The sequence below is a fragment of the Ornithorhynchus anatinus genome, chromosome X5, assembly GCF_004115215.2.
Source record: "Ornithorhynchus anatinus isolate Pmale09 chromosome X5, mOrnAna1.pri.v4, whole genome shotgun sequence".
In the NCBI taxonomy this organism is placed as follows: domain Eukaryota; kingdom Metazoa; phylum Chordata; class Mammalia; order Monotremata; family Ornithorhynchidae; genus Ornithorhynchus; species Ornithorhynchus anatinus.
Window position 1 is genome coordinate 9,677,899 of NC_041753.1, and position 8,357 is coordinate 9,686,255.

General features: G+C 41.8%; 1 pseudogene; it reads right to left on the bottom strand.

Moving 5' to 3' along the window:
* ORNANAV1R-PS3160 (vomeronasal 1 receptor ornAnaV1R-ps3160 pseudogene) lies at positions 1,071 to 1,961 on the bottom strand (annotated as a pseudogene).

Genomic DNA, 8,357 nt, shown 5'->3' on the forward strand with positions numbered 1-8,357 from the left:
GAAGTGAGTAGATACAGATGGAAGAGAGCCAGTGGAAGGCTCTGGAGAGAGGAAAGACATGGGCTGAATTCATTCATTCATTCAATCGTATTTATTGAGCACTTACTGTGTCCTGAGCACTGTGCTAAGTGATTTGAAAGTACAATTCAGCAATAAAGAGAGAAAATCCCTACCCACACTGGGCTTACAGACATCAAAATAAGTAGGCAGGCATCAATACAAATGAATAGAATTATAGATATATACACATCAAAACAAGTAAACAGGCATCAGTAGAAAGAAATAGAATTATAGATATATACATATATACATAAGTGTTGTGGGGCGATGATGGGGGGGAAGAGCAAAAGGAGCAAGTCATGGTGACGCGGAAGGGAGGAGGTGCTGAGGAAAAGGGGGGCTTAGTCTGGCAAGGCCTCTTAGAGGAGGTGAGCCTTCAATAGGGCTTTGAAGTGGGGAAGTGATTGTTTGGCAGATATGAGGAGGGAGGACATTCCAGGCCAGAAGTATGATGTGGGTCAAGGTCGACAGCGGGACAGGTGAGATCAAGACACAGTTAGAAGATACTTCTGGAGATTGATCAGCCCAGTGAAGTCATACATAGGAAAAAGGAGAGGCAAGAGGCAGGTTTTCTACTGGGGAGGCCTATACAATGGTCTAGAAGCAATATGACTGGCGATGGTACCAGAATGGTAGCTCTGCAGGTGGAGAGGATCCAGGAGGAAGAATCAGTAAGACATGCTGTATATGGAACATGAAAGTTGAAGCAGAACAAGGAGTCAGTTAATCAGTGGTATTTAGTGAGCACTTACTATGTGCAGAGCACTGAACTAAGTGCTTGAGAGAGTGCGTTAAAACAGAATGAGCAGACACATTCCCTGCCCATAGCGAGCTTACAATCTGGAATTAAATGATGACACAAGTTGAGAATTTCTGTAATGAGGATTCTAGTGTTATTATTAACTAAGTTAGAAAGGTTAAGAGGAGAAGATCTAGAAGGGAAGATGAGTGGTCTGATTTTTCGATGTGAAGTTTGGGAAGGAGGTGGGGCATCCAAGAAAGGAGGTCCCTCACCTACCTGAGGAAACAATGGGCCTTGGGAACCGGGGGTCACTGCCAATCAGCAACCACGGGCAGAGGGAAGGTAACATATAATCAGATATACTACGGTGTCAGTCAGCTTTACATCTTCCTCTATAAAATTTAAAGACAGTGTGATACTGGTGTTGATCCAGTCCATGGAAACAAAAAAAATGACCAGGAGCAGGATGGTCTGAGTGGCTCTGGTCTCTGCAGATAATTTGGGGGAGAGATTGGTGCTGTGGATGTGCTGGACTTTTTTGTAGTGTTGGTGCAACACAATCACCATGTAGATGCTGGCCCAGGTCATGAGGAACACAAAGAAGATATCTCTGAAGGTAATAACACTTAGAAATGCAACATCAGTTAAATAACTCAGCCAGAATACACTGGAACAGTATTTTAGATTATGCTTTCTAATTGTGAGATAGATGTTTTTGTTGGCTACAATGGTTTTCCACAGATTAGCATACAAGAAGAGGTGAAGGATCAGAAGAAGAGGAAGGAAGGGAGGATGCACTTGGGGGCTCGGTATTTGAGTCTGGCCCAGCGGGAGGTGCTGGGATTGATAGTGACAGCCTGGAATATGCTCAGGAGACACGTGGTGCAGCTGGTAAGACTCCGGAACACTCTCCTGGTGTAGCCCAGGATCTGACACCCCACGTTACCGAGACTATTCTCCATATCAAGGAGGAACATCATTACTGGGACCCCTTGGGAGAGGAATGTTACTGAGTTGATCACTGTCAGCTGTGTGAGGATTACATCTGTGGACTTCTGCTGGGACTGAGAAATGAAGATTTGGATGTAGACTGTGAGCAATGTTAAATTCCCCAGGAGCCCAATTCCAACTGAGTGATAGAGCATGTTATTAAGGCCATATCTCCCAAGCATTTTCTAGTTTTCCTCAGAACTGCAGAGGTCAGAGCTCCACTGAAGGAAACCACCAAATGGTTTACTGTTGCTCTGTTTGCAAATGCTGGAATGTGAGAACCATAAGACTGTGATTAGATATTTTCTACCAACCACACCAGGCAGCGTAACAGGACCCCAGTCCACTGTAGAATGGGTTCTGGGGATTGTCTATGTCATGAATATTAGCTTGGTGCAGTGAGGTCAGATCAGCAGCCACTCTTTCCAGAAAAAGGAGTGCTGTTTGGTAAGCCAACTTGCATTTACCTTTATGCCAGCAGGGGTCATCCAACCCTTCAAAGGACTGGAAATGACCTGGACTTTTACTGGAGAACATCTCAAGCCATTTTGACATCGTCTTCAGGACAGTGGCTGCTGTGCACCACAATGAACAATAAATAAGAAGTAGTGACCAGGTGAAGCAACAGGATGATGGCTTATCGTTTGACTAAATTATGCTGATTTTTATGTAATTATGGGAGGATCCCATGGGACCCCACTGGTTCTACAGTCTTTACATTCCCCCCTCAGGTCCTAATGCACTCTGATGTCATGTCCAGACCACCATATCTGGCAGCTGGAGGTGTGATGGAGGTAACCTCGTTCCTGAAAATAAAAATGTGACTATCCTTATAGTCTGCTGCCTCTCCTAATGAAATTAATTTTTATATCTATCTCCACCATTCGATTGCAAGATCCTCGGAGTCAGGGATTATTTCAATCAACTCTCCTGTATTTTACTATCCTAAGCATTTAGTGCAGTGATCTGCATATAATAAACACACACAAAAGAATACCACAGGTTGATGGATTAGCACCTATAATGACCAACAAGGTACAGGCACTGAGCAGGGGTCAGATTACCTGAAGATTACCTGACTGTCAGATATGAACACAGATGACTGGCATCTCAACATAGAAGTTCTAAAAATGAAGGGAATTCTCCCCTTGAGTAACTGAAATCAAAAGGAGGAACTTTGGATGATGGTAATATTCCAAAAGATAATATAACAAAGCAGTTTTAGAGTTAATGGCTCTAATCAGTGGCAGCTTTGCTGACAGACCCTACAAGACCCCAGTGTATAGCTACAGAACTAAGTGTGGGATAACAGTTTTTCAGAAACAAAGCAAGGGAAGATTTTCTGTCAGTAAAATCAAGTAAGTGCATTTTTTTTTCTTCTAGTGCTCCTTGTGGCTAGTGGTTTTTAGGGTCAAGAGATATTTCTGACAGAATAAATTTAATGCTTCCCAAAATATATGAATACACTGGAATACACAACCTGACAGGAATTTTTCTTGGCAAAAGTGACCCGGAAGTGAGCTCAACTCAATAGTGATGCAGTCTGCAAATGTGTGACAAAAAACCTTTTTATTTTTTGCAATGAGTGAAAAACAGATAAGGTTGAGTGGAGTTCAGAATAGAAAATTAGCTAAAGAAAGTAACAGGAGAATGTGTGCAGCACAGCCTAATGGATAGAGGAGGGACCTGGGAGTCAAAAGGATCTGGGTTCTAATGCCAGTTCTGCCGCTTGTCTGCCACGTGACTTTGGGCAAGTCATTTAAATTCACTGTGCCTCAGCTACTTCATCTGTGAAATGGGGATTAAGACTGTGAGCCTCAAGTGGGACATGATTATCTTGTACTACCCAGCGCTCAGTAGAGTGCCTGGCACATAGTAATTGTTCAACCAATACCATTATTAAAAAAATTGAATTACTCTCATGAATCACATACAACTTCAATTTCTTTGCTGAAAGCATGGCAATTTGCCAAATAAATTTTAAAAGCAATGCTTCCACTGGATTAATTGTTCACCTCCAGGAAACTAAAGATTGAACTGAGCGCTGCACTATTCTGAACACTTAGGAGAGAACAACAGAGCCACACAGATGGTCCATGCCCACCAGGGGTTGGCAATCTATAAATGAGTGGTATTTATTGAACATTTACTGTTACGCAGAACACTTGGGAAAGTAAATTTGATGAAGGAGAAAGACATGCAAAATGTATTATGTACATTTGCATCATAAATAGCAATTTCATCTCTATTTTAAGAAATTCAGCTAATAAATAATGGTTCATTGGTAATAGCACCAATGGTTCATGAATTAATTCATTCAATTGTATTTATGAAGTGCTTACTGTGTGCAGAGCACTGTACTAAGCGCTTGGGAAAGTACAATACAGCAAAAAAGAATGACAATCTCTGCCCACAACGGGCTCACAGTCTACCAATACAAATAAACAGACATCTATATGAATGAATAAAACTACAGATATATACGTAAGTGATTTGGGGTGGGGAGAGGGGGGAAGAGCCAAGGGAGCAAGTCAGGGTGACACAGAAGGGAGTGGTAGTTGAGGAAAATTGGGGCTTAGTCTGGGAAGGCCTCTTGGAAGAGACGAGCCTTCAGTAAGGCTTTGAAGTAGGAGAGAGTAATTGGCCTATTTGAAGAAGGAGAGTGTTCCAGGCCAGAGGTAGGATGTGGGCCAGGGGTCAGCTGTGAGGCAGGCAAGATCAAGGCACAGTGAGAAAATTAGTACCAGAGGAGCAAAGTGTGTGGGCTGGTTTGTAGAAGGAGAGAAGAGAGGCGAGGTAGGAGGGGGATGAGGTGATGGAGTGCTTTAAAGCCAAAGGTGAGGAGTTTTTGTTTGATATGGAGGTGGATAGGCAACCACTGGAGATTTTTGATTTGGGTGTGGGGGGGGGGTGACACGTGCTGAACTTTTCTGTAGAACGATGATCCAGGCAGCAGAGTGAAGTATGGACTCGAGTGGGGAGAGGCAGGAAGAGGTTGCAGAATGATAAATCCCTCCCTGATTCTATTCTATCTGAGACTAGAAGGAGTCAGTGATATCAGGAAACTCAAGTTCTATGTAACATCATAGATAGAATATGAAACATCTGAAACCTTTCTAGAAATAAGCCCTAAAGGGTTAGATTGTAAACTCTTAAAAGAGGAGGGATCTCAATTGATGTTTTTTGTGGTTTGATCCCTCCGCCCTCAGTATCACATTCTCTGCGCCATAGGCACAAGTTAAATAGTGATATTGAAATGAAGTAAAGGCAGCACTTGTGGTCACTAGTGCATTCCATCAAGAAGAATAATACAAGGTTTGGTGAAATTAAGGTGGACCTGCCAAAAGAACTCTGGAGCTAAATGAATTAGACTTGAATCTTAAAATATATCAGAGTTTACCAATTAATAATAATAATAATAATGTTGGTATTTGTTAAGCGCTTACTATGTGCCGAGCACTGTTCTAAGCGCTGGGGTAGACACAGGGGAATCAGGTTGTCCCACGTGGGGCTCACAGTCTTAATCCCCATTTTACAGAAGAGGGAACTGAGGCACTGAGAAGTTAAGTGACTTGCCCAAAGTCACACAGCTGGCAAGTGGCCAATTGTATATACTATTAAAGGGAAATAAGAACACCAAAGCTTATAGGTTAGATGATAATCAGCATTTGCTTAAGGTTCATCAACGAAGAAAATAAAAACAGAATGAGAATGGAAAAATAATTTAATCCTTAAAAATCTTATAACAGTCACTAACAGTGAAGGTAATTGATATATTCCTCATACATTGTTGCGATGGCGAGAGAAATACAGGAACTGAAACAGTCACATATACAAACAAGTCAAATGAAGAGTAGCACATCTGACAATAGACAAAGGACGAGAAACATAACCTGTGAATTTGAATGCCAGAAATAGTAACCTGAAGTATAAAATCCAATCAGTATAAGTCAATTAAAATAGAAGCAGAATAGCAAAATTGCAGTTCAACTATTACTAACCTGAAAAAATGGAGCACTTTAAAATCTAAATAAGAACTTGAATAAAAGATAAAATGATTGAGGTAAGGAATTTGTTATTGTTATTGGTCCCTAGTGGGTAAACTGAGTCTTGATTCAAAGGACAGATTTTACTTGGCTGCCCAACATACCTATCCATTGAATGTGCCCCAGTTTTACAGGACAGTTAGCGATAGGACCCAAAACTTTATTCTTTGGATTACAACAGGTGAGCCCCTTTTCAAAGATAGCTGTTTGGAGGGTGATGGCCCAAGAAAGCAGGAACTAAGGGAGCTCTAGACTGAGAAAGCTAGGATGTAGACAAAAGTTTGGGGAGTCAGAAGATGGAAAGAAAACTTTAAAAAAAAGGCATTTTTTAGGAGTGAAGAGAAAAAGAGTCACTATTTTTAAAAATTGAGGGTAAAAATTAAATTCATTTTTTTTAGGGAGAAATCAGAGTGAATGCTAATGAAAAGGGCAATTGGAGACTGGTGAAAAACAATTAGGATTAAGGGGAACTGTTGTATATTTTATAAAGTCGATTCAAATGCTACGTGCTTCTTAAAGTTACATGAATGTTACCTTGTTTTCTGAACTGATGTTATAGGGTGATTTCTTAAAGCACAAATAACAAAAAAACCCCTCCAAGTTGATTTTATTTCACAAAATTAATTATTTTCAACCGTGGAAACATTCTATTTACTGACTTGATTCAATATAATCCTTTGGTGTAGTGCAAAAGATGAGACATTAAACATGGCTGGACACATGGAGAGGCAGTGAAAGTGAAAGTTTCAAGGACTTCAAAGAATGCAAATAAAAAACATCTGCAATGGGAATTTTAGCAGGTAACCATTAACAGACAATGATTTAGGTTATACCTGGGGAAGAACCAGCAGATTGATAGGGCTAGGAAGCACTGGGGGATTTAGCCAAAATAAATTGTGTCCTGCTGACTCCTCTAAAGAGAAGATGGTATCAAGGCCACTATTAGATTTTAAGTGACTGAGGAAGCAGTTTCATGATGCAGCAATGGATATGGGAAGTAGCATGGCCTAGGGGAAAGAGCATAGGACTAGAAGTCAGGAAAATTGGGTTCTAGCCCCTGCTCTACCACCCAGCTGATGCGTGACCTTGGGCAAGTCATAACTCATCTTTGTCTCTGTTTCTACTATTTGTTAAATGGAGAGAGATACCTGTACTTCTGTGAGCCCCTGGTGAGACAGGGACTGTATTAGATTTGACTGACTTGAATTTACCCCTTGTACTTAGCAGAGTGCTTGGCACACGGTCATTACTTCAGAAATACTATTATCATTAGTGTGATTATTATAGTGGCTAAGACATGGCTCGGGGCAGCAGTGATTGAAACCTTGGCTGTGCTCAGACTCCTCCAGCCAAGCAGGAAGGGAATTCTGGGATAACAGAGACCTAGGAGGGGCACTGAAAAACTCTGGAGAAAGAAGGGAGAGGGTCAGTCTCCTCTGTTCCCCCTCCATCACACATAGAGAAATGCTCTAGGTTCTGGGATTTGAGGCGCTCAAGTGGACTTCTAAATAATATCACTGTTACTCTGTATGACCAGCATAAAGCACACAATGTGATGTGGGTCAGGGCAGCTGAGCTAAAGTAGGACTAGAATTTTGTTTCCAGATCGGGACTGCCATTTGCCTGAATCCGGGCGTATGAGATATTGATTTCAGTGATACTGAAATAGTAAAATTGCCACTCCTTCAGCTATCTTCTCATCCCTTTCCACCCTTCTTCTTGTGCATAAACATTGGGAACCCATCCATACGTATAGTCTCCTTTCAGTTATCTCTTTCTATAGCCACAGCCTCAGGACTCAGAATCTTGTAGCATGGAAACCATGCTCTCTCTCTCTCTCTCTTTCTCTCTCTCTGTGTCTCTCTCATTCCCTAGCCTCTTCTAGTTTCTCTGGCTACCAAGTAAGGCCACACTCACCTGGACCTATCTGAACTCCCTCTTTGCCGCTCAGTGATGTGCTGCTCTTGTCTATGGCTCCATAGCCCAACCCAGGGCAGCAGTTATAGGAACAGGATGGTGTGAGCTTACCTCCCCACAGTTGTCATTACTGCCTCACTCGCTGTGGTTGTGACAATGTCCGGAGTGGGAATCTCAGAAATCTCCAAAGAACAAACATCTTTTCCTTTGGCAAATCATCCTCCACATATTGTAAACATTGATCTATCCGAGGAATGAGTTAAATATCCAAGACCTGTAATGGCCACCCCGTTTTTTCCTTGACTTTAACCCTCTCCACCCTGTTTCCTTAGTCATTTTTTTATTCCACCATAAACCTGTGTTCCTACCTACCTAATATTCTAACTGTATTTTCTTAACTCTCACTTCTCTGATCCCTTGTGCAAACCCTTGCCTTAACCCTATTGTTCAAAGATTTTGTCCCCACCGAGTCCACTAAGACATGGCCCCGACCCCCACTATCAAAACCCTCTTAAAAAGCCATGTCCCCCTTGAGGAATTAGCGAGCATTATCTTTATGGGGCACCCTTTGCATGAAATGTACTCTACTAAGCATCTGGGGA